The sequence below is a fragment of the Urocitellus parryii genome, chromosome 2, assembly GCF_045843805.1.
Source record: "Urocitellus parryii isolate mUroPar1 chromosome 2, mUroPar1.hap1, whole genome shotgun sequence".
In the NCBI taxonomy this organism is placed as follows: Eukaryota; Metazoa; Chordata; class Mammalia; order Rodentia; family Sciuridae; genus Urocitellus; species Urocitellus parryii.
Genome location: NC_135532.1, coordinates 186184189 through 186209055, shown reverse-complemented (window position 1 = coordinate 186209055; position 24867 = coordinate 186184189). Strand labels below are relative to the sequence as shown.

The following is a 24867-nucleotide window of genomic DNA, read 5'->3' as shown; positions in this document are numbered from 1 at the left end:
TGTACAAACAAATAAAGACTTTATTTCTTACCAATGTCCTTTAACATGCCTTAACAGATCTCTTTTTTTAGCTCCTGAACAATCTCTGAAGAATTTAAAGTTTTTCAGGCTCTTGTGATTGTATGAATAACCTCATCTGGGGACATTTACAAAAGTCCAGTCTAGCGTATTTTAAAAACCTCACATCCAGTTCAACACTTTTCCCTACCTGGCTAGGGGATCAGCCTCGAAGAAGAAGGCATGTATGGTCTGCAATTCTCCTCTCCTTGGTCCACCTCATCCACCTCTCTCCCTGCCGCTTCTGGATTAGGGAGAAGGGACAGGAAGCAAATGTCCTTTTACTTGGGTTGGTGCTGTTTGTGTTCCCTCTTGCCTGCCTTATTTGGCCAATGTTTGATTGCTAGTTCTATAGAGGGGAGAGATTCATGGGTTCTTTAGAGGCCCCACGTGGTAACTTTGTAGTGCTTGGTCCCTGGTGTGAGGTACTCTCTGGGTACTTTACTATGATCTCTTCATATTGGAGTCCTCCCTGTGGGGTGGGACCCATCAAGACAGCTCTAATCCTTCTGCCCATTACAGAGTCAAGGAAGCATGATCCAGGAAATTCCCATATCTTTGTCCCACCAAAGTGTTGTGCTCTCTCCTTACCATCGCACTGTGATCTTCTCTAGCCATCTTCTTGCCCTCAGAATTCTCCAGATAGGAAGCAAATATTCAAATATTGGTCTCTATGTTTACTAGAATTACCTCAACCACCTTCTCTCTCTCTCTCTCTCTCTCTCTCTCACACACACACATACACACACACACACACTACAAATTCCAGAGTCTACACTTCAGGCTTCCCAAGTTCTCTTTAAGCCCTCAGACTTGGCTCTGCGGGGGCTCTGATTCTTTGTCAGAACATCAGGTGATCACATCACTCCCTCATAGGCAGGCTTTCTGTAAATAAGCCCCCTTAGAACTTCTAGGTGCCTGTAATGCTGAAGGTGAGTGACAGAGACTGATAGTCATGCAATCAGCTATGTCATCTTTTAGGAAGCCCTAAAGAGATGTCTAACAGCATTCTTTCCTTTTTTTTTTTTTTTTTGAGAAAGTAATATGCTGAAGCTAGCCTCAAATTTGTTATCTTCCTGCTGCAGCCTCCCCAATCACTGTGATTACAGGTATGTGCCAGTGCCCCTGGTTCTAATAACATTATTTAGGAAGGAAGGGATCCTTATCACTATCTTTTGAGAATTTAGCCAAAACTCTGAGATATCAGGAAAATTCCATGCCTTGGCCAAGAGCCAATTTAGTTCCATTTTATTTAACCTGGTTGCTTGTTTGGGTGTATTTTATTTTGGAAAAATAATTCATGAGCAGTGTGCTTATGCTTCCTATACTTCTCTTTGTGTGGGTTATTATACATCCATAAACCTATAGAAAATTACCCAGGACCTCTTGTGTATTGTATTCTGTGCTAGGCATTTTACATATGTTATCTCATTTAATCAGGCTTCCCACCATTTACTGAGCACCTATGTCAGCATTGTTATATTCTTTTTTCTTTTAATTTTTATTTTGATATAAAATAGACATACAGAATGTGTTCAGTTTAACAATTAGTTATAAAATGAACACACAAATAACCACTATTCAGATCAAAAAACATTTCCAGCTGGGCTGGGGATTTGACTCAGTGGTAAAGTGCTTGCTTCAGATGCATAAAGCCCTGGGTTCAATCCCTTGCACCACCACCACCAAAAAAAAGGCAATATCCCAGAAGCCCCTCCTGCATTATTTCCTTATCACAACCCCCTGAAATATTCTTCATATGCATTCTGGCATGTTATAAACAGTGGTTTCAAACTGAAAGATTCCCAGAGCTTGCATGGATCTAAGTAATATTTGAGTTCTGGAGGCAGAAACCTAATTTTAAGTACTGGGAGCATTCAGTCAAGACCCCAGAGGAGTTGCATCTTATTTATAGGACTGCACTTATCACGTAGTAAAGGATACTCTAGATCCACAATAACGAAATTTTAAAAATAAGCTTTAGAAGAATCAAACCTATCTCCCAATCATTTAATTGTCTTTCACTATGAAGTCCAACATACTTTAAGGAAGAAAGCAAAATTCAGCACTCAACAGATTTCAAAATGTCTGGCATCCAATCAAAACTGAAAGCATCTGAAACAGCTATTAGAGCTGTGTTCAAATATTTAAAAGAAAATGAACACAATGCAAACATTGATAAAGATATAAATAAGAAACAAAGAAATTATAGAAATATAATATAATTATATATTATGTAATACTATATAGTATACAATATATAAATATATGATAAAGTTATATAATATAGAAAATATAATGTCTGAAGTTTTAAAGAAATGTACTTGAAGGGTTTAACAACAGATTAGGAAGTGCAGAAGAAAAGTTTAGTGGACTTGGGAACCTTGGATAGAAGCTATTCAAACTAAAGTACAGAGAGAAAAAAGACTGAGAAAATTGTTGGATAATATTAAATGATCTAAAATACATATACTAGGGGCTGGGGATGTGGCTCAAGCGGTGGCGCGCTCGCCTGGCATGCGTGCGACCCGGGTTCAATCCTCAGCACCACATACAAACAAAGATGTGTCCGCCAAAAACTGAAAAGAAAATATTGAACTAACTTTCTCTCTCTCTCTCTCTCTTTAAAAAATAAAATAAAATAAAATACATATACTATGTGTACAAAGAAAGACAAAAAATATTAAACAAAAAAATTTCTGAGCTGAGATGCAGCTCAGTAGGAGAGTACTTGCCTAGCATGTGTGAAGCCCTGGGTTCAATACCGCCAGCACCATTTAAAAAATAATTGCTGAAATTTTCCAAGTAATAGAAACTATTAAACCACATATACAAGAATTCCAAATGGAACTTTAGATTGACATAGAGAATAAAAATGCTCAAAATGGTATATATATAAATATATATAAAAATTTTTCTCTCGTATTTTAAGTCCTATAAAAGATAATTTCCATTTAAAGAAAAAATAATAAGTATAGTAGAATTTATGACATACAGGGAGTAAAATGTGACAATAATAGTAAGAATGACAGAAAAGTGAAGGTACAGTCATTCATAATGACATTTCAGTCAATAACAGACCACATACATCCCATTGATTTCATAAGACGATAACAGAGCTGAAATTTTTCTATGGCCTAGAGATGTCATATGCATCATAATATCATAGTATAATACATTACTCACAGGTATGTGGTGATACTGATGTATACAGGCCTACATCTTTCCCAGTCATATTAAAGTACAGCACATACAATTATAATACACCTCATAATGTTTGTACAATGACAAAATGGCCTAACAACATATTTCTCAGAACATACCCATTATAAATCAGCCCATAACTATATAACTATTATAAGTTTTTTACATTATACATGAAGCATAATATTATTTGAAAGTAGATTAAAACACAATCATCAAAATATATTAAATGTAAATGATCTAACCTTCCTGTTAAAGGACAAAGATGATCACATTCACTAAAAAAGCAAAACTCAACTATATTCTGCTTATAATAAACTTATTTTAAATATAAAAATATGGAAAGGTTATAAATAACAGGACTTATCTCAGTAAAGTTTTTTTAGCAAAATGAAAAGAAATAGTATACTATAAAACTCTAATAACAAAAATCTGGATAATCAAATGTTCTAAAATGAGATTGTGCTGGATACAGTAGTACACGCCTATAATCCCAACAACTCAGGAGGCTGGAGCAGGAAAATTTGAGTCAGCATGGACAACTTAGTGAGACCCTGTCTCAAAATTTAAAAAACAACAACAACAAAAAAACTTTTTAAAGAAAGGATAGGGGGTAGAGCCTGTGTCCAAACTGCAGTCCTGCAAAAAAAAATAAACAAATAGAATGAGATTTTAGTGATGATTACATAACCATATATGAAAAAAAACATTGAACTGTACATTTTAAATGGGTCTATTGTTTGGTATGAAACTGTATTTCAATAAAGTTGGTTTTTAAAAAAGAAAACTGGAATGCCTATAAAATATCAGACAGAATAAGACTTAGAAAATGATTTTAAAAATGTATAGTGATAAAGTGATCAATTCATCAGAAATATATTACAGGGCTGGGGATATATAGCTCACTGATAGAATACGTGCCTAGTATGCATGAGATATTGGGTTCAATCTCCAATACCAAAAAATCAATAATATAATATAATATATAAAACAACACTTGATATGTCTGTATCTAATAACCTATCTTCAAAATACATGAAGCAAAATTGGGAGAAAAGGGGGAAAGACAAATCTATAATTATATAATCTAAAATATATAAAATCATTATATAAAATAATCTAAAAATATATAAAAGCTCTATCAATAATTGATGGAATAGGCAGAAAATCAGTAAAGATATCAAAGATTTGAACAACACTATTGACCTGTTTATATTAATCTGTGACCAAAATATCTGACAAGAACAACTTAGAGGAAGAAAAGTTTATTTTTGCTCACAGTTTCAGAGTTTCAGTCCATGGTCAGCTGACTCCATGACTCTAAGCCCAAGGTGAGGCAGAATATCATGGCAGAAGAGCAAGGCAGAGGAAATCTGCTTATTTATGACAGCAAGACTCATTCATTCAATAAGCATTTATTGAGCATCTACAATGTACCAGGTACTGAACAAAGAGTTGGAAATGCACATAGCCCTCAATAGCTGACATGGTCTCTTTTCCACAGTAGATACTGTCTACTAGGGGATACAGACAAGTAGCAAGACAATTACAGAGCATTGTGAAATACCCTGAGTGAGCAAGCCCAAGAAATTTGAAAGTACAGAGAATAAATATTTAATTTGGACTTGTGATTATGAAAGATATTCTGGAGAAAATTAAATCAAAGCTGAGACCTGAAGGATAAATAGGAGTTAGCCAGTCAGAATGATGGGAGGAGTGAACAGATTGGCTCATTTGGAGGTGCATCTCCAAAGCAACCTTTTATATAGTCCAAAATTCTAGGTTGGGGCCCCAGCAATCTTTGTTTTAACAAACCTTCAGGGAATTCTGATTTGTGGCAAAGTTTGAGAAGTACTGCTCTAGGCTGTGGAACAAAATGTACACGGGTTTGGAAAAAGTATGGCATCCATCCACTGGGCACAGTGGCACACACCTATAATCCTAGTGACTTAAGAGGCTGGGGCAGGAGATCACAAATTCGATCCAGCCTCAGTAATTTAATGAAATCCTCAGCAATTTGGCAAGGTCGGCAATTTTGAAACACAGTCTCAAAAAAAGAAAAAAAAAAAAAAAAAAAAGCAGGAGGTAGCCTGGGGATGTAACATGGTAGAAAAGTGCTTTGGGGTTAAATCTCCAGAACAACAAAAAAAAAATTAGGTGTCCTTCTCCCCATATAATATTCCGTTTATGAGAATGGTGATCCTGGTGTTTCATCTGAGGTAGCAACACCAGGCCTAGTTCAGTCCCCACATAAAAGAAAAATAGAAAAGAAGAGGATTACTATTTGTTAAACAGATGGTGTACACCAGGCCCTTTACTGGTTTCTATTATTCATGCTCAGTACATTTCTATTTGCATATCCATTTCACAGATATGGAAATTGAGATTATAGAATTTGCCCAACCTTACTCAGAACTGGAATTTGAACCCAGTTCTAACTTCAGAATCCAATGAGTTTTCTACACTAGCCCACTGCTTCCAGGGAAAAGTTCAAGACTGAGAGGTTACGACATCTAGGATCCACTCATTGAGGCTTCTGGAAATGGAACAGGCTGATTGGGCAGCCATGTTTGATAGCTTTTCAACTTAATGGGTAGGCCTTTGGAGATGGAGCCAAATGAGCTAATCCATCTTTGTGTGTCAGAAAAGTTCCCTACCAGATAGTGATTCTGGCTGTGCCCAGGTGAAATGCTGCTAGGTCCCCTGGACTTAAATCAGAGCAGATCCAGCTCTATTTTTCCTACCAAAGGAAATTTTTCCTTGTGTTAACAGCTTGGAGAAAGCATCACATTAAAGGTCTTTGGTAGCAGTTGCCACCACGTAATGAGGTGTGGTGTTGTTAGCCTTTGAATGAAGAAGAGAAAAAAGAATTACAAGTGTTCAGAGTTCAGCAGAAGAAAGAAGCACTTGAGAGAGGAATGATTAAACTTTTCTCCAGGGCAGTTACACAAGCCATGTGTGAGCAGTGTGGGTTGAAGATAAACGTGGGTAAAATTGCAGTGTCTGCCTCTCAAATGGGCCCTGGAGCATGCTGGTGCCCATTTTCTTTTGTCTGTTTGGCTGGTAAAGAGCTGCTGGTCGACCTCATCTATTTTTATCAGAATGGAAAGATTCACTGTGGCAGGCACTGTGCTAAACAGCTCAGCCACTGTGCTCATCATGTGATGAGATAATTTTGTTGATGAGTACACAGAAGCTGAGAGGCACCATTGGCACATGAAACCTTTCTGCCACCTTGAGTGTGAAACAGTTGCAGGAGAACAAGGTGAAGGATGAAGAATAAGCACCTGTTCTGCTGTGACAGCTTTGAGTCTCTATGCAAAGCACTTCGAACCTGTGGGGAACATATTGGTGTTGATCATGATCAAATAACCTACAACAGGTAGCACTAGTGTGCTACAGAAGTATGGTTTTTTTGTTTTGGTTTGGTTTTGGTTTGGGGGGATTGGGGGGAAGGGCGTTTGTTTGTTTGTTTGTTTGTTTGTTGTGTCCCATGTAAATCCTCTTTGTTGGAATGGCCCTTCCTTCCCAAACCAGATCAGATTTGTTGGTCAAAAACATGCAGCCTTGGCTGGGCACGGTGGCACATGCCTGTAATCCCAGCAATTTGGGAGGCTGAGGCAGGAAGATTGCAAGTTCAAAGCCAGCCTCTGCAGATTAGCAAGGCACTTTGCAACTCAGTGAGACCTTGTCTCTAACTAAAACATTAAAAAGGGCTGGAGATGTAGCTCAGTGGTTAAGCACCCCTGGGTTTAATCTCCAGTACAAAAAACTTTAAAAATGCAGGCTTAGTAAAGTCATTTATGCCTCAAATTCTTCCAATTTGGACTTTCTCAAGACACTCCAGAAAAAGTATCCAAATAGGTAAAAAGCAGTTGTTCAGTGAATCAGTGTAGTCTCTCCTCTTATCCTCTGCTCTGAACTTCAAGCCTCCTGATCCTTTAGGCAATGATAATATCACCCTTTATCAGAAATGCATGATCTGTATCTCTCTGGACAAGAACTAAGTATTGTCAATGAAGAATTTTGAGAAGGCAGAGTACAGCATAAAACTCCAGAAGACCCTGAAAATAGGCTGAGCATGAAGGTTATATGACAGCTCCTTTTTAGATTTGGTGACACAAGCCTCTATAGCAACAGCCAGTGAGATGGATATTTGAGCCAATCCACATTGAATATTTGATAACATGATTAAAAATAAGACAAGGTAAAGCAAAACAATCAGAGCCTTGCAAATAAAAACTACCAATCCAACATGTATTGAATGACACAGTCTCAAGATGAGTGGAGTGATTCTGCATATGGCACCAGCCAAGCTCTGCAAGGCTCCAAGAACTGGATCTGAACCATAGGCTTTAAAATATAATGATGATCAAACACAGGGCACAAAGATTCCCTGGAGTGTTTGTCAGACTTGAAACCAGAGCAACACATTCAGGATTCCATACATTCTTGGCTTTGTCTAATATCACAGTAATTCAGTAGATGAAAAAAGCAAACTGAAGTCATTATAATATTCCCTGTGAACTCTGAGGAATTAAAGGCAGAAGACTGAGAAAATAAGCAACATAGGAATGTTGAACTTTTCTACACCATACAGGAGTGCAAAGTCCTTAAAAAGTCTAAGTTCAGAATTGTTTCCAGAAAAGAATCATGCTTAAAGAGAAACTAGTACATCTGCCAGTACTCAGAAGATCCAAGGCACAGTCCAGATCACAGCAGGTCAAGTTTTCAGAGGATGTCATTAACATGGAAACTATGACAACATTAATATTGGGCAAACTCCAGTGAGTGAGAGGTCTCTGGTCTACTTTTTTTTTTCTTTTTTTTTTTCTGGTGTCAGGGATTGAACCCAGGGGCACTTAACCACTGAACCACATCCCCAGCCCTTTTTAATATTTTATTTAGAGACAGGATCTTGCTGAGTTGCTAAGTGCCTTGCTAATATGCTGAGGCTGGCTTTGAGCTTACCATCCTCCTGCCCTAGCCTCCCGGGCCACTGTTGGGTCTATCATTTTAAAGAAAGGGGATCCAGATCTCAATACTATTTTTACAAGAGAAGTAGGAGTTCCTGCTCTGACAAATTCTGATGTTTATTACAGAAAGAAAATATTCTCCCAAGGCCAGTCTGCTTTCCCTCCTCCAGTAACAATGAGTTATGTGGAATAAAAAGTGTCCAGGAGTCCATCCATGCATATATCCAGAATATTGATCTTACCTGATGTGGTAACCCATACCTGTAATCCCAGCCATTTGGGAGGCTGAGGCAAGAGGTATAGAAAGGGCTGGGGATATGACTCAGTGGTTAAGTGCTCCTGAGTTCAATCCCCAATACCAAAAAAATACCCAGGATATGGATCTCGACAGAGAGTATGCCCATGCCATTTTTTATTATGCACTACAGAGCCTGGGAGTGAACAGATTTCTGGGACTCCGTGGTGAGGTTGCTGATTCAAAGTGCTCCTTCTCTTCCCCCTCTTTCTTCCTTTTTCTCCTTCTCATCCTCTTCCTCTGACTGACAAAGATATCTTCTTGGTCTACCAATCCCTCAACTCCAGCCACAAAGAACATCTATACAGACTCTTCTAGCCCAATATCTGTACTCCCTATCCTTCGGTTTGGTCAGAAGACAACTAAATCCAAGATGAAAAAGGGACACAAGGAAAAAAGCTGTATTATTCCCTAACCTAGTAGCTATGGAGATCAGTTATTTAAAACTTATCCATTGACCATCAGAATCACATCTTCTTTTTTTCTGTAAGAAATTTACTAAAATAGTTTAAAGTGCTCTTTTTTTTTTTTTTTGCCATATAAGTGAGACCTCAACTGTTGTTTGTAGTGTCAGATTAACCTTTGAAATGTGCTTTCCTAGGATGAAATGTGCTTTTCCTAGTAATGGGGTACATTACTTTTTTTGTTTGTTTGTTGTGCCGGGGTTTGGACCCAGGAGTGCTGAGCAACATCTTTGTCCCCCTTTTTTTGTTTGTTTGTTTGTTTAAGACAGTATCTTGCTAAATTGCTGAGGCTGGCCTGGAACTTGGTATTCTCCTGCCTCAGCCTCCCAAATCACTGAGATTATAGGTGTGCAAGACCACAACCCAGCTGCATTACAATTATTACAGTTTTATATAACTGCTTTGGTGTCCAATCCTCAAGAGAATACTCAAGAAGCTGTCTGAAGGTGATTGAAGAGGGGTGATTATTTTAAAAGATAGAGAACTCTAGACACCTTTATAAATAGTTTGTCATTTAGGTAAATCAGATTGGCTCAGGTCCTAACTGGTCTGTCATGTGAGGCATGCAGATAATCACATCAACCTAGCTGACACTGTGCATGCTATTTTACAAAGCCAACTCGTTCCCTTTCAAAGCCAGGTAAACACTGGATTGTATTAGCTCCTGCTAAAGATTGGGAAAAAACCCTGCTGTTTATAGTATATTATTTCATAAATTTAAATGTATTCCTAATTTCATGGTATAAATATTAATGTACATTCTATAAAGCTGAGATTTTAAAACTGATATTTCTATGTCCCTGAATTATAAGGATTTTGTTACATTTAAGCCCAGCTGGATTTGTTAAGGAAACAGCTACAACATTTATTAATTAAATGATTTGAGTTAGGGTTTATAAATTAAGATGATTGATTGCCTAGTGATGGAAATTTTAATTTTTTTTAATTTTTCAGTATGACATGGTAGAGCTATGTAAATACTATTTAATATGGCTGTATTAATCTTACAAGTGTTATTTATGGGCTCTTCATATGTAAACTGGATAAATATAAAAACACCAAAACCAAGGCTGGGGTTGTGGCTCAGTGGTAGAGCACTCGCCTCTCACGTGTGAGACCCTGGGTTCAATCCTCAGCACCACAAAAAAAAAAAAAAAAAAATAAAGATATTGTGCCCATGTATAACTAAAAAAAATAAAATAAAAAAAACAACACCAAAACCCACACATACCCCTGAAATATATAGTAAAGACAAGGAGAAGTTGAATTTTCCTCTTTGGGGGTGGCAGGAAGGTGCCTGTCCTATTCTGAGCAAGGTTGTGAATACCTCATGGGATGAGGCCAAAACTATAAGAAGCTACTTTTTGTGGTAGAGGACTTTGAGCATTTATTTATTATATGAGGTTATTTATATGAGACATTTATTTATTATAAGAGGTTATTTCTTTTTAGCCCTCCCTTCCAGATCACTTGTTGGCCTTTAACAGCAATTTTGAAAACTAGGTCTTCTGGTTAGGTTTTTCTTTTTAAAAACTTTAGATTAAAATATTTGGTACCACTGAGCACTTCAAGTTAATACGAGGTTCTAGTTTATGGAATATAATGTTGGATTTGATCTGATTAACTGTGTCATGATCTATGCCATTCTTATAGATATGTCTCAGTTCTAATGTTAGGGAAGTATTTAGTACATGTTCATAAAAAGCACATCAATTTAAAAAAAAAAGTCAGGAAAAGATCAGAACATGGACTTGGGCTCTTGGAGGGACAGGACTATCTAGGGTTGAGAAAGGAGATCCTAGTGTCTCTCAGCATTGCCTGCTCAGACTCTCCTCTCTATGCCAGAGGGGATGACCAACAGACAAGAAAAAGGAGGCCGAGCCTGACATGCAAGTGAAGTGGGAGTCAAGAACTCAAGCTCAGGATTTTTCAACTGAAAAGTCCTTGTTAAAGTCTTTGCTAAACACTGAAGGCTTATGAGAAATAAATGATACACTTGCCTGATAACATGTAGCAAGATCCTTAAATAAGCTTTTAGATTCAGCTTTAATAATATCTATATACAAATTGTGACCATAAGAATAGTCATGAAATAGTATTAAGAAGATTATCTGGTGCAATGATGCATGTCTACAAACACAGATACTGGGGAGGTGGAGGCAGGAGGATTGCAAGTTCAAGGTCAGCCAGGACAGCACCCTGTCCATCCTTCCCAGTGAGTTTCTGGTGCGTAGAGAAGGGACCAATTCACCTCTATATCCCATAGGAGGACAATATCACCATTTCATTGTTGTCAATGATGATTTTATCAGTAGCTGCCCCTTGTTCTGCATCAGGACAGGATCCAGCACTGGACTCTCTCACCCTAGGTCATCAAGCTGCCACCTACAGGCCAACTTTGACCTTCCATCACTAAAGTTTTATTGCAAAACACACACACACACACACACACACACAAGAACTTTTGTAACTATATTTATTTTAAAAGGGAATACTTGGGATGATATATAGCTCAGTGGTAAAGTATTTGCCTAGCATGCATGAGACCCTGGTCCAACCCCCAGTACTACAAAGAAAAGAAAAAAGATGGGATAAAAATTATATAAACTGAGTGATTCCAAGCACGTTTAAAGTGCTTAATTAAAAACAAATAAAAAACAGAAGATGCTGGGCATGGTGGCTCAAACCTGTAATCCCAGAGCTCAGGAGGTTGAGGCAAGAGGATCACAAGTTAGGGAGACCTTGTCTCAAAATTAAAAATAAAAAGTGTTGGGGATGAGGCCCAATAGTTAAGGGCCCCAGGTCCAAACCCTGGTTAAAAAAAAAAAAAACAACAACACAGAAATTAGTTTCTCACTCATCTAATACTTCCAAAATAGACTAAATTTGATAGATTAACATAATAAGATGTTCTTTGAAGTATCTTAACAAAATGATAGCAGGAAGCAAGGCCACAGTGGGCTATAGTTAGCCCACTGTTATGAAGTCAAGTCCTAACTTTCCTCTCTCAGAGGATCTACCCTATTGTGTTAGGGATTAAATATTGATCCAGGGAACTCCAGATTAAATGGGACTTATTCAGATTTAAATAGAAGGCAGTTCTGCTTAAATCTCACCTCTAGCTGATTTACCCCCAGCACCCTGACCATCCTTCCCAGTGAGTTTCTGGTGGGTAGAGAAGGGACCAATTCACCTCTATATCCCATAGGAGAACAATATCACCATTTCATTGTTGTCAATGATGATTTTATCAGTAGCTACCCTCATTCTGCATCAGGACAGGATCCAGCACTGGACTCTCTCACCCCAGGTCATCAAGCTGCCACCTACAGGCCAACTTTGACCTTCCATCACTAAAGTTTTATTGCAAAACACACACACACACACACACACACACACACACAAGAACTTTTATAACTATAAGATTATGATGATTTACTATTAAGATGAAAAAGCAGAATAAGTTAAAACAAATTAAAATTTTTAAAAAATTAAAGTTTACACATACAGATCCTCTGAGACCCAATCAGGTTTACATTGCTAATAAAAAGAATAGAAGGGAATACCAAAATACTAAGACAGCATCTCCCTCATCTAATACAATGATCCTTTATAATAATGATGTCCATTCTACAGAGGAAGAAACAGAGAGGTTGCCTCTGGAGAGTGGAATTGTGGATGGTTCATTCTAATTCTTCTACTGTTTTCTATATTCTTCTATAATCCCGTATCTTGATCCTTGGTCAGGAATTGGGAAAGAGGGTCTTAAAGGGAAAAAAATCAAAGCTGTTCTGTGAGGCTCAAATGCCCAAAGATACCATATTGTCATCTGTCATTAGGCCTCTGAGGAGATGAGGATGAAGGTGGGCATTGGGCTTCCGTGCAAGGCCTGGTCTCCTGAAGGCCTAGAAAGACCATTCTGTGCAGGTAGAAAGACCATCCCATAGCTACCTATAAAACTTGATTTGATTTGATCCAAAAACCATGAGCGGTCCCAGCTCCCTGTGACCTACCCTAAGGTAAACTTACAGCTTTCCTGGTACCATCTCAGACCCTTGGCCTCCATTTCTGCCTATCTCTTTGATTCAGTGTTTCTTTGTAAACCAAAGAACAAGCTTCCCTCTGATTGTTTACTGATCTGATACCTCTTTATGCTCACAGCTCACATGGCTCCTGTCTGAGGCTGTTGGTGACCCAGCCCTTTGATCCCATCTGACCTCATCTCTCTGGCTTTCACCGTGCTTCTGACTTCCTGGTTCCTGCCCCTGCTGGCCACTTGCAGCCACCCTTCCAAGTGAAGGTCTCATGCACCGGCATCCTTGTATCAGTTGCCAGTCCTGTCCTCAGCACACATGCAGCACAATATTTTGTTAGAGAAGGTGGCAATCCAGAGGAAGTAGTCAGATTTTATTTCTGGTGGTGGCATCAGCAGCAGCTTAAGTCGGTCCTGACTATAGTTAACAGCACTGAAACTAACTCAGACAGTTCCAATGCTTTCTATTTTTACTGTTTCTATCTCTCTGACTACACTTGCCCCTCCTCATTTGTGCCATCAAGCTTTGCTGCTACCATTAAATTGTGTCTCAAATGGAAACTCTGATTCCAAGCTTAGTCAGACCTATCAATCATACCTTAAATGTCTCTGCTCCCATGGTTCTATAACAAAGCTTGAGCACTTGTGAAATAAACAGTGGAAGCGGGTGTGATAGCGCACACCTGTGATCCCAGTGAAGCTGAGGCAGGGAAGCTGAGGCAGGAGGATCACAAATTTGAGGATGGCCTCAGCAACTTAGTGAGATCCTGTCTCAAAATAAAAATAAAAAATAAAAATGGCTGAGGATGTAGCTCAAGGGTAAAGTGCCCCTGGGTTCAATCCCTGGTAAGAAAGAGAGGGGGAGAAGAAAAGGGCGAGGAAGAGGGAGAGTGAGAAGGAGAGGGAGAGGGAGGGGGCGGGGAGGAAATGTCTCCAGCACCACTGTCCTGCTTCCTGTCCTGCAAGGTTTTAAACTTTACATCCAACCTCTAGGCTAGAAATTCAGCCTAATCTTAGTTTCTAAGGAAAATTTTATTTCCAGGCACCTTGAGGTACTTAGATCAATAACTCTGCCTTCTATATATGCCTAGTTTTGTGGCCAGCTTTACTCTGAACTGGCTAATGGAATTGGAACAGTTGTAATAAAGCCCCTGCCTTGAAATTCCAGGCACTTTGATCCCCTTGCTTGGGTCCCCAATGCCAGGCCAGCCTGAGATCCCAGGATGTGAAGTCACTTATCCTGCAGGAGGGCCAGGGTGCTGTTGTTATATTCTTGTGAGCAGAGGTAAAAGGATCCCACCTGGGGTCTTGGCTTAGTTCTGGCTCAAGGCAGAGGGGGACCTTGGCTGGTAACCAAGGGGTGTTGACCAACCTTCACTGGGGGAGAAAGCCTGAGCTGCTGATCTGGAGTCCACCAGCTGCTGGGGCTATGCCCCTCCTCCTGCCAGGTTCTGAGAAGTCTCCTAATCAGGTTGGGCTTAGTCAGCAGAGAATAATATCTGTTCATAGGGCCAGAGAGATGGGGTCAGGAAAAAAACCCTCACGGGACTTTATTTCCTCAATTGTACAATGAGGAGGTTGGATCTGGTGCACTTCAATTTTATTTCTGGTTCTATGAACTCTCCAGAAGGCCTAGACCATACTGTAATCAGATTATTATAGCTAAAGGTATGTAAGAAACAAATTACATAATATGTGTAAAAGTACTCTGTGAAGCAATAAAGCCTTTTGTTTATGAGATTATAACTGCTATAAATTATCATAATTATCATACTGTCTCCCATGCTATGAATCATTAAATCCTGTCACTTACATCTTGCATCCCCAATGTTCCTTTACATTGTCACAATGTTTCACCCACCACCATCTCAGTCATTGTCCACGTTAGCACCCTGTTTTTAAATATAGGTTTTGTTACTACTCAGATAAGTAAGGCCGACAGATGAAGATTCGGCTTCCTCTGAAAGAACAGTTTGTTACTCAGGAAGTTCGGTCCCCAGGAAGCCACCCAGGGCCACAAGGGGAAGCACCAGGCTTCAGGAGTCAGAGGAAGCAAGAGGAAGTTAAGGCAAAAGACTTTATTGTGGCCGGGTGGCCTAAACTTGTAATCCCAGCAGCTCCGGAGGCTGAGGCAGGAGGATCAAATTCAAAGCCAGTCTCAGCAACTTATCAAGGCCCTAAGCAACTTAACTGTCTCAAATGAAAAAATTAAAGAGGGCTGGGAATGTGTCTCAATAGTTAAACACCCCTAAGTTCAATTCCTGGTTCCAAAAAAAAAAAAAAAAAAGTGTGGTTTTCACAGGAATCCAGTTCCAAGCTGCAGATTAGTGTCATTGTGATTGGCAAGAGAAAACAGATCGAAACAGATCAGAGAGAAGGACATGGAAAGCCACATAGTAAGTACTGACACATGACTTCATTTTGGATGTGAAGTATTAGCTCAAATACACAGACTTATGTAGAAGCAGGTATAGATACAGTCTAAACATATATAAAAATAAAGAATGAGAGCTGTGGTTGTGGCTCAGTAATAGAGAACTTGCCTACCATGTGTGAGATGCTGGGTTCGATTCTCAGAAACATAAATAAATAAGTATCCATTGACAACTAATAAAAATTTTAAAAATAAAGCATGAGAAATGTATTGCTAACAGTAGCTATCTTTGGGTCAGAAGATCACATATAATATCCAATTTCTTCTTTATCCTTTCTAAATATTTCTATAACTGGTGTATAATAATAGTTTGAAATTTGGAACCTTAAAAACTACTAATTTCTTCTCTTTAAATCAAGATATAATTCATGAAAAAATGACTGGGGACATCCTTAAGCCAGCAATGTCATAAATGACCTAGTGCATGTGACTGTCTACTCCAAAAAGTCCCTGAGTAGGAAGCTAAAAATAGAGAGATCAGGGCGGGTGGTGGAGGGGGACTGGGGGATACAAAGCATCCTACCAAGAGGGCCATGAGCTAGGCAAACTTTAAGCACATGAGGGGATGGACTGGGGGGAAGGAACCTGGCTCAGAACTCTCTCTGGGGAATGCAGTCTGCATGAAGGAAAAGGGCTCACCTAGAGACCCAGCTTGGAAAGCCTTTGGGGATGGTGTGAAAGACTGGGAGCATTGTTGGGTGTATAAAGTTTCAGGGTAGGAAATGAATTCACTAAGTAGCTGTGTCATTCCCAAATCTCAGCCTATAAAGTCGACTTTTCTCTCTCAGAGTAAAATATGATTACTGATCATTTATAGCCACTTATGGCAACACAATTCTTTTTCCAAAGAATTCTATGTCCCCTCAGGTTTGTCCTGGTTTGGGCGCTTCTTGAACCAAAATAATTTTCCATTGAAGTCCCTTCGACCAAAAAAATATACAGTATTAGGACAAGTGATGTACCTCAGTATGAAGTACTTATATGTCCTGCTCAAGGCCCTGGGTTCAATCCCCAGCATCACAGAACAATGAAACAAATATCCAGTAATGCCAAAACTAGACAGGCCTTTGGAAATAATTTAACCAAGCACCCTTCTTGGTGCAAGGCACAGAGCTCCCTTTAGAGATAAAGGAACTGGGACCCAAGGGAATTAGGTTATTTGTCCAGGGTAGCTAAATGACAGAGTTCACCAGGACCCCTCTCTTTCTCTGTATATTTTTTCCCCATTATTCCTTGAAGTTCCCTGTTTAAAAAGAAAAAAAAATCTTCCTTTGCTAGGATATATCAATGACTGTCATTACATCTAGACAGAATAATATCATTACATCTTGACTGAATAATACCACTTATTAAGGATTATATGTTCTTTTCATAAGCTGTCATTTAATAATCATAATAAGAAGGTATTCTTAGATTCTATTTTCAGGCAAAGAAGCTGAGCACCAAAGCAGTTAAATAAACCACCCAACATCCCCCTGTTAGTGGTAGCAGGATCAGGATTGGAACCTAGTTAATCTGAATCTACACTTACATTCTTGTCTCTGCATAAAGATAAATTAGTGGGACTGTCTTTGATAGGAGATGGTTCCTCAATAAATTGAGCATTCCCTTAAGGTTTTTAATTTCTTTTTAATATGCTCTGAAATTGTCTTTTCTTTGATTAAAATGGCAAATTTAAGCATTGAGACATTATATTAGAACTAAATTTCTACATTTTATTAAGAGAGTCCCTAAGTGGGGACTGGTGATATAGCTCAGTTGGTAGAGTGCTTGCCTTGCATGCACAAGACCCTGGGTTCAATCCCCAGCATCACAAACAAAAAAGATAGTCCCTAATTGTATCTAGATAGCCCCATAGAGTTACCAGGAAAAGAATTTTTACCCTGAGTTTGTTTTTATTTCACTTGAGTTTTACCCAGGGTAAATTTTTATCAAAAACTATGAAGGAGAAATCGTATACATTCCCTGTTTGTTTGTTTTGTTTTCCATTAACATGATAATCTTCACAAGTTTTTTGCTATGAAGTATCAACTCTGGCACTTGATTTAGTCGATAAAAAGCAAGGTGCCCTCCAATTCCTTACTACTCTTGGGGACAAAGATCACTTAGAGTTCATCCTGAAAAGCATCTAAATTTAGAGATTTGCTGCTGGAGCAAAACTTCCATGTACCAGTAATAGAACCAGGCAGGCCTTCCAAAGTATGTCAGGCATGTGCTTGCAATGCTGTCACAAGCAGGGTCAAGAGGCTCTGTCCCTGTGTACTGGTGACCTGGGAGGCCTGGCTCTTTTCTAGGCCATTTACAGAGTGTTCCGGAGCTGGAAGCACAGAGTCAGGCAATGATTTTTTAAAAACATTTAAAACAAATAGTAAGTGCTCATTTTGGCAGTATATATGCTAAATTGGAATGACACAGAGAAGATTAGAATAGTCATTGCACAAGCATGATGTGTAGACTCATGAAGCTTTCCATATTTTTATGCTGGAGAGGATGTGGAAAAAAAGAAACACTTTTACACTGTTGGTGGGATTGTAAAGTTAGTACAACAGCTATGGAAAGTAGCATGGAGGCTCTTCAAAAGATTAGCAGAGGAACTACCATATGACGCAGCTCTTCTACTCCTCAGTATTTATCCTAAGGAATTACAGTCATCGTACTCTGGAGATACATGACCCATGTTTGTAGCAGCACGATTCACAATAGCCAAACAATGGAACCAGATGAGATGTGTCCATCAACGGACATATAGAAAATATTTTATTCAGCCATAAAGAAAAATTAAATTACGTCATTTGCAGGAAAATGGATGGAACTTGAGAATATTAAGTGGAAAGCCAAATTCAGAATGTCAAGGGCCCTATGTTTTCTCTCATAGGTGGGAGTTAAAGAGGAAAAGGAAAAGGAAAAATGGGGGAAATCTCATGAAAATGGAAGGAAGATGAGCAGAGTAGAGGAAAGTGTGCCGGAGAGGGAGAAGAGGATGGAAAAGGGAAATACTGGAGAATGAGATTGACCAAACTATATTGTTATATTGTGTGTATATATGAATAGGTAACAACAAATTCCACCATTATGTGCAACTACAGTGCACCAATAAAAATATGAAAAAATAAAAATAAATCAATCAAATATTTAGGCGCTTGGGGCATAGCTCAGTGGTAAGAGTACCTACCTGGCATGTGCAAGGCTCTGGGCTCAAATCCCAGCACCACCTCAAAAATTTTAAAAATAAAACAAATATTTGAGTAGTGCATTCATGCACATAGTTTTTTGTTTGTTTGTTCTTTAATGTCAAACAAAAGATTCCTGAAAGAAACACAGCTCTCCTCAAACACTAAGTCTTCATCCCTTAATCAGGCAACCATGGTTCAAGCTCAGTGATGTGGCCTTTGTGGACATTTGAAGAGCAGAGGCAGACTGCTTTCCCATTCCTGATCTCTCTTCAGAGTATAGGACCCTGGTTGAGTGTTCGGAGGGCTGGCTTTGGTTTTTAGGTTCCTCAATCACTTCATTTCTTCAGACTTGTTTTTCAAATCTAATTTACATATCACAAATTAGAGTGATTCTTGAACCATCAGTGTGTGGAAACTGCCCTAAGGTCTGCACTAGAGCTTTGGAGAAGTTGCATTGTTCAAAGTGGATGCCCCAAACAGAGCCTCTTGTGAGCATAGCATCAGATGAGGTACTAAACTGAGAATTCTCAGGCTGGAGATTGTTGTTTCATCCTTAACATGATTTCTTAAGAAACTATACAAGGTCTTTCAAGAACAGGAGAGGAAGTGTGCTATAGATATTCTTGAATGGCCTAGCCCCTTCCCTGCATATCTACTGCAGAATTCCTGGAACAGCAGCCCATCAAGTAATCAAAGGGAAGACACGTGGACAAAACAGACTCTCAGAAACTGCAGGCATTTGGAAGGAGAGAAGTGCCAGCCACAGCAGATCAAATCGGAGTCAGTACATGTCTCCTAAATGTCATGGGGTGGTGAGCCTTGGAGGCAAGAAACTAGAGATTAAATCACGGTCTGCTAGAGCCAGCAGCAGGAACTCAATATGGATTTGAAGCATCTGTGGGACATACCACTAACCAGAGCCAAGAGCAGAAATGCAGTCATTTCTAGGACTGGCCTAACATTGCAGCCAGAGGCCACAAAAAGGAGAAGACTTTCTTCATAAATGTTCGAAGTTTAGAGGATTTCCCAGCAAGACATGTAAAACGTGCTGCTGGTGTCCCTTGGGGAATTCAGTGTACCTTGAGCAGTCAGAGCAAGAGTCATTTATGAAAAATCTTTTCCCCAAAATCCAACTTATTCTGAGACTGGAGGGACCACTTGGATTCTCACTAGGGGAAATGATTAAGGAAGAAGATTTGGAGGTAAAATCAGATGTTTTGAGCTGGGACTGGGGTCACCATGGGAGAAGGATTGTATGTGTGCCGTAGTCTCCTGAAGTCAGAGCCCAGGGCTCATGGTAATGACTACTGTTATGAGGTGTCCCTCTAAAGCTCCTGCTAATGCAGGAATATTTAGAGGTGAACTTATTAGATTGTGAGAGCTGTAACCCAATCAGTCTATGCTACTTTGATTGAACTGGCTGGATGATAACTGTAGGCAGGTGAGGCATGGCTAGAGGAGGTGGGTCATGTCCTGGAAAGGTGCATCTGTCCTGTGGCCCCTAGTCTCTCTCTTCTCTCTCACTCCCTTCCGATCTCACCACGAGCTAAGCAGTTTTCTTCTACTGGGCCCTTCCCCCTTGTTATGTTGCCTCACTTTAGGCCCAGAGCAAAAAATGTAGCCAGTTATCGATGGACAGAGACCTATTAATTCATGAGCCCCAAATAAACTTTTCCTCCTCTAAGTTGTTCTTGCTGGTATTTTGGTAACCACTCACCCTTATTTGTATCTAGTGTGGCATGTTTGGTCACAAACAAAATCCTAATGCCACCAAGGCACCCACCACCCAGCATTCATCTTCTTCAACCTTGAAGGATAGTTTCAGGAACAAAAAAAGGATTACCACTACCCCCACTCCATCCCACCCCCATGTGATAGAATGGCCTAGCTTTTGCTTCAGTTGTGAGGATGGATACCTTGTGACACAGTGCACCCATGAAGGAAAAAGCTGTGGGAGCATTGAGGAAACTCACCTTCTAAGTGGCAGAAGATTTCCTTCTTTTCCCATATCTCAAAATGGAAATTTGTCAGCTGTATCTTCCCCCATTGAAATCTAATGCTCCAATGTCTAATCCCAAACTCAGCCTGGCTTTGTGGGGCCCATGACTTGCAGAGCTGGAGTAGGAGTAGGGGCAAATTAAACCTTTCCTGGGCTGGGACTGTAGCTCAGTGGTAGAGCACTTGCCTGGCATGATTGAGACCCTGGGATAAATCCCCAGCACAGCAAAAAACAAACAAATCAATTTTTCCTGGTAATCTAAATAGTCTAGGTGAGCCAGACCTTCAAAAGGGTTTGAAGGTGATTCATGTCTAACCTCACCAAAGAAGAAGGGAGGGAAGGGAGAGTTCTCAAGTTTGGAGAGTCTCAGGTGCCATGAGCAAACAGTGCATTGTATTTACTGTTCCCGTCACTCCACACTCTGAAGGGGTATTGTGTAACAGACTTGCTGGGATATTAAATGTTTCTGTGGAGGAAAACAGGATGGCAGCGTGAGCAGAGATAATTTGTCATTTATCATATTGTCTTCTGAAAAGCAGAACTCCCTTATTTGAAAGGTAATGAGTATAAAATGAAAATTACAGAAAAATAGATGGGAGGAGAGATGTCTCAGAGGAAGGTGACAGAAAATTCAGAAAGAGAAGAAACCCAAACAAGACCCCAGAGCCAGGGTGTCTGGTGGGACAGTGGAGGATCCGAGGGGAGGAAGCAGATTGTTATGGAGTTTTGCAGCATGAGATGTTGTCTAATTCTCTCTTCATAAAGCCTTCAGCAAAATCTCCTTTACTGATGCTTTTCAACCAGGATTTGCTGTGAAAGAGGAGCTCAAAGTACTAAGTTTATCAAAGGAAGTGCAAATGTCACATTCTTAAAGACTGGATTCTTAAAGAGAATCAGAAAGTTCTAAAGAAGAGGCGGCCCCAGAGATGGGCCTTATAGGATGCTCAACATTTCTGCTACAATTGCAGACAAGGGAGACTCCAAGGGCTGGAGGCCAAGAAGGGAGGATGGGAGGTCTGAAAGTACATGAAATGTCTAAGGAGAAGACCCTACTATTGTCTTCAGGGGAATAAGAGCAGGGTGGCAGAACTATGGATGCTTAGCCACCTTCAGATCTCAAGAGCAGTAGTGGATTTTATGGAAAGCAAAACTAGGACCACTGCGTGGGATTGGCAAGAAGACAGATTATGGCACAATATACTGTTATCTCTGAAAGAAGAAGAAATAGGACTGAAGAACCTCTGGCTCCCTCCAACTTCAGTTGTCTACCTCCTTCAAATGACCAGATAGACCTGGATTGAAAACACTGCACCAAGGAAAACACAATCTCACTCAGTTTCAGTAGATTTCCCTTGGACTTGACAGCTCTGAATCTGTTCCAGTTGAGGAAAAGTTTACTGCCCAACCATGCTCACTGATTTATGGAGTTAGTATAACCCCGAGGGCCCACCACCAATGCTGAAGTCACCCATATTCTGGCTGCCTGAGGAGCCCCACCCACCAGCAGGCCTCTACCTATATGCCAGGACTATCCTGCCTGCTGAGGATCCCTCTCTCCCTTCCTATCTCAGAGTTGTGAGTGATCACTCTTGCATTATTTTCCCCACAGTGTCTGAGGGCCTCAGGCCCACAACTGCATGTGGAGCCCAGGAGATCTGGAAGAGATTGTTATAATTGATTAAATAAATTAGTTGTTCTTTTCTTGTTAAGCTTTTATTTTAGGCCTGTCTAAATCCCCCTTATGATGGATGAGGATATGTATAGTTTTATGCCCCACAGTTTCTGGCACTTAATGTAGGATGTCATGGGCTGGGAATGCCATTCACTTTAGACACTTTGCTCAATCTAGAAGGTATGGTTAAGAAATCCTGGACTTCTGACAAAAGCCAGCCAAGGTAAGGATTCTTAACTACATCAGCCTCTCAGATCTCTGTGGGGACTGGTCAAGCCAGAATGGTAAGCAGTTTTATTTCAGGCCTAGCCAAGAACTCTAGGGAAGTAAAGAAAATCTTTCCTTCTCTAAAATAAGTACTCAACAAATATCAGACATTTTCATTTTTGATCATTTTAATGAGATACAAAAAAATAAAAAGACCTAAAAATACATCTTAAAGACCTGAATACCGACCTTCCATATTATTTTCACCTCTGGTCATTGAACACCTCTCCTTATTTAATATAGGTATTAATGAAGTGTATTCATGTAGTGTAGAAGAGAGATGACTTATAGTTTTGATTTGAGAAACCAAAACCTAGTTAAATGGTTTCAAAATCAGGAGGTTAAAAAAAAAGATTTGCAGAAACAAAAGAACAAAAATAATGCTTCTCAGAGAGAGTCTATCTACCCTGGAAAATACAGATTTGGGACAACTTTGTTCAGCTTGCATGCGCGTTCAAAATAAAAAAAAGTAGGCTAAGATTTGATACCAGTGGCATTAATAGATTTACAAAGAAAGGTAGTTTCTCTTACGCCTTCTAGTGACCAGGGTTTTAGTCCCTTTACCCTTCAGTCCCTCAGATTTTCCAATTATATATCAAAGAGTTAAATTAAAAGATCTTAAGTCTCATAGCTCTAAGCTGTAAGGTTCTGTGAATTCCTTGTGTGTGGGGAGGGGGGGGGTTTGTTTTTTGCTTTGTGCCTTGAAACCTGGAAAAGGCTTTGAGGGCAATAAACAGCTGCAGCAGTTTTCTCACCTAGGCTCTTTGCACGTGATGCATTTCCTTCACTAGTCTCTATCTAAAACAAAGTGTTTCAAGTCAGCAGCCCTCGCACTGACTGCGTCTTGCCACTCTGGGCACTTAGTACTCGCTTTATGGTAGAGACTCAGGTGGCCCCAGGGGGTCATCTGTGAGGGAAGGAGAACTACAACTCCCAGGGTTCCCCAGGTGAGGACGCCCATCCGATTGGCCAGGGGTCGGTGACGCTCAGTGTTTTGGCCCCAACGGTCACATGTTTCCTTTGTTGTGAGCTGCGGCCGAGACTGGTGTTTCGCGGAGACGCCGGCGCTGGAGAGTGCGTTGCACCGCCGGCCGCTGAGGGACCGCAGGGCCCGCCGCTGCTGGCCTCTTCCAGCCTTCGCCGAGAGGTACCCGGGGATGACAGCTCCGGGACCTGCCGAAAGGCGAGGAATCGGCCAGAGCCTGGGACCTCGGGGCAGAGGGGCGGCCGAGGTCCTGGCCACCGGGTGTCACGGGTGGGAAGCTTGCGGCGGCCGGCCTCTCAGAGCCAGACTAGGGGTCTGCGGAGGAACTGCGGCTGGGCCTGCAGGGCCCTTTTCTGAGGCGAGGGGCCACCGAGGTGAACCTGGGGGGTCCCCAGCCCCGGCTGGATAGCGTCAACGCTGAGGGAGGGCACCCCCGCCTCCCGGCACTACCGGCCCGGAACTGCCGCGCGGCCTGCGGGGGCGGGGAGGGCAGCCGCGGCTGGGTCCCAGGTGCGGTCACTCCGCCGCCTCGGGGCTGAGCAGCTGGGGGCCGGGCCCTGCACGTAGCTGATGGGCTTCGAACGGGCGTTGCTTTTTTTTTTTTTTTTTTTTTTTTTTTTAAGCTCTGGAAGCAGTAAGTGCGACGGTCTCAAATCCAGCCTTCCCGTTTGGCAGGCGGGGGGGCCGTTGGTCCTATAGGGGAGAACTGACAGGATCAAGGTGGGGTACCCAGGGCTACGGGCCAAAGGAGCCCCGTTAAAACGATTGCGAAATGTGCTCGGCACTGTCACCTGACCGTTACCCCCGCCCCCGCCGCCCGCAAGCCTTTGTTTACCACGCTCGCGACCCGGCCCGCACCGGGAACCGGCCGTCCCCGGAGAGCCGGGCGGGCGGGGGAGCGGGCGTTCCGCGGGTGGAGTCCCCGCCTCCCCTCCCCACCTTCCCACCACTCCAAGCCTTGGCGTCTTAATTTAGTTCCCAGTGTCCCCGCCCCAAGTTCTCGATACCCAGGGCCAAGACTCTTAAGGCGGTCCGGATTGGCGCCTGCGGCGATTGTGGGTGGGACCCGGAGTCGAGTTCGAGTTTTTGTTGGCGATCGTCACGTCGCTAGGTGGGCCTGCCCTAGTCAGTTCTTCCCGCCCCCTTGAAGGTGATCTGGAGGACGCGCGGGAGCGCGCCCTGGCCGCTGTGGGGCCGGGCGGTGGGGGTGAGGGCGGCGCGCGCCCCCGTGCCGGCCGCCAGGGGCCTCAGTGGTGGCGCTGGCTTCTCGCGGTTTCTGTAGGCGGTTCTGGCCACGCAGCGGACTGC

General features: G+C 41.2%; 1 protein-coding gene, 2 non-coding genes and 1 pseudogene across 7 annotated transcripts in view; all 4 read left to right on the top strand.

Annotated features, from left to right (window-relative positions):
- Positions 1-5850: 5850 nt before the first annotated feature.
- Positions 5851-24098, top strand: LOC113183104 (prickle-like protein 1; annotated as a pseudogene).
- Trnaa-ugc (transfer RNA alanine (anticodon UGC)) lies at positions 17207-17279 on the top strand. Its single transcript has one exon. It is a non-coding gene; the product is annotated as a tRNA-Ala (tRNA).
- On the top strand, positions 17836-17941 carry LOC113183187 (U6 spliceosomal RNA). The gene has a single exon (XR_003300843.2). It is a non-coding gene; the product is annotated as a U6 spliceosomal RNA (small nuclear RNA).
- The window catches only part of Klhl24 (kelch like family member 24), a 40153-nt gene continuing 38919 nt past the window's right edge, over positions 23634-24867 (top strand). For 2 of the 5 annotated variants that reach the window (XM_026389411.2, XM_026389414.2), the window contains exon 1: positions 23635-23721. The gene's annotated coding sequence lies outside the window, so the exon portion shown is untranslated. Of the gene's footprint in view, positions 23758-24867 lie in introns of all 5 variants that reach the window. The other 3 variants (XM_026389413.2, XM_077795375.1, XM_026389412.2) reach the window with 3 other exon arrangements.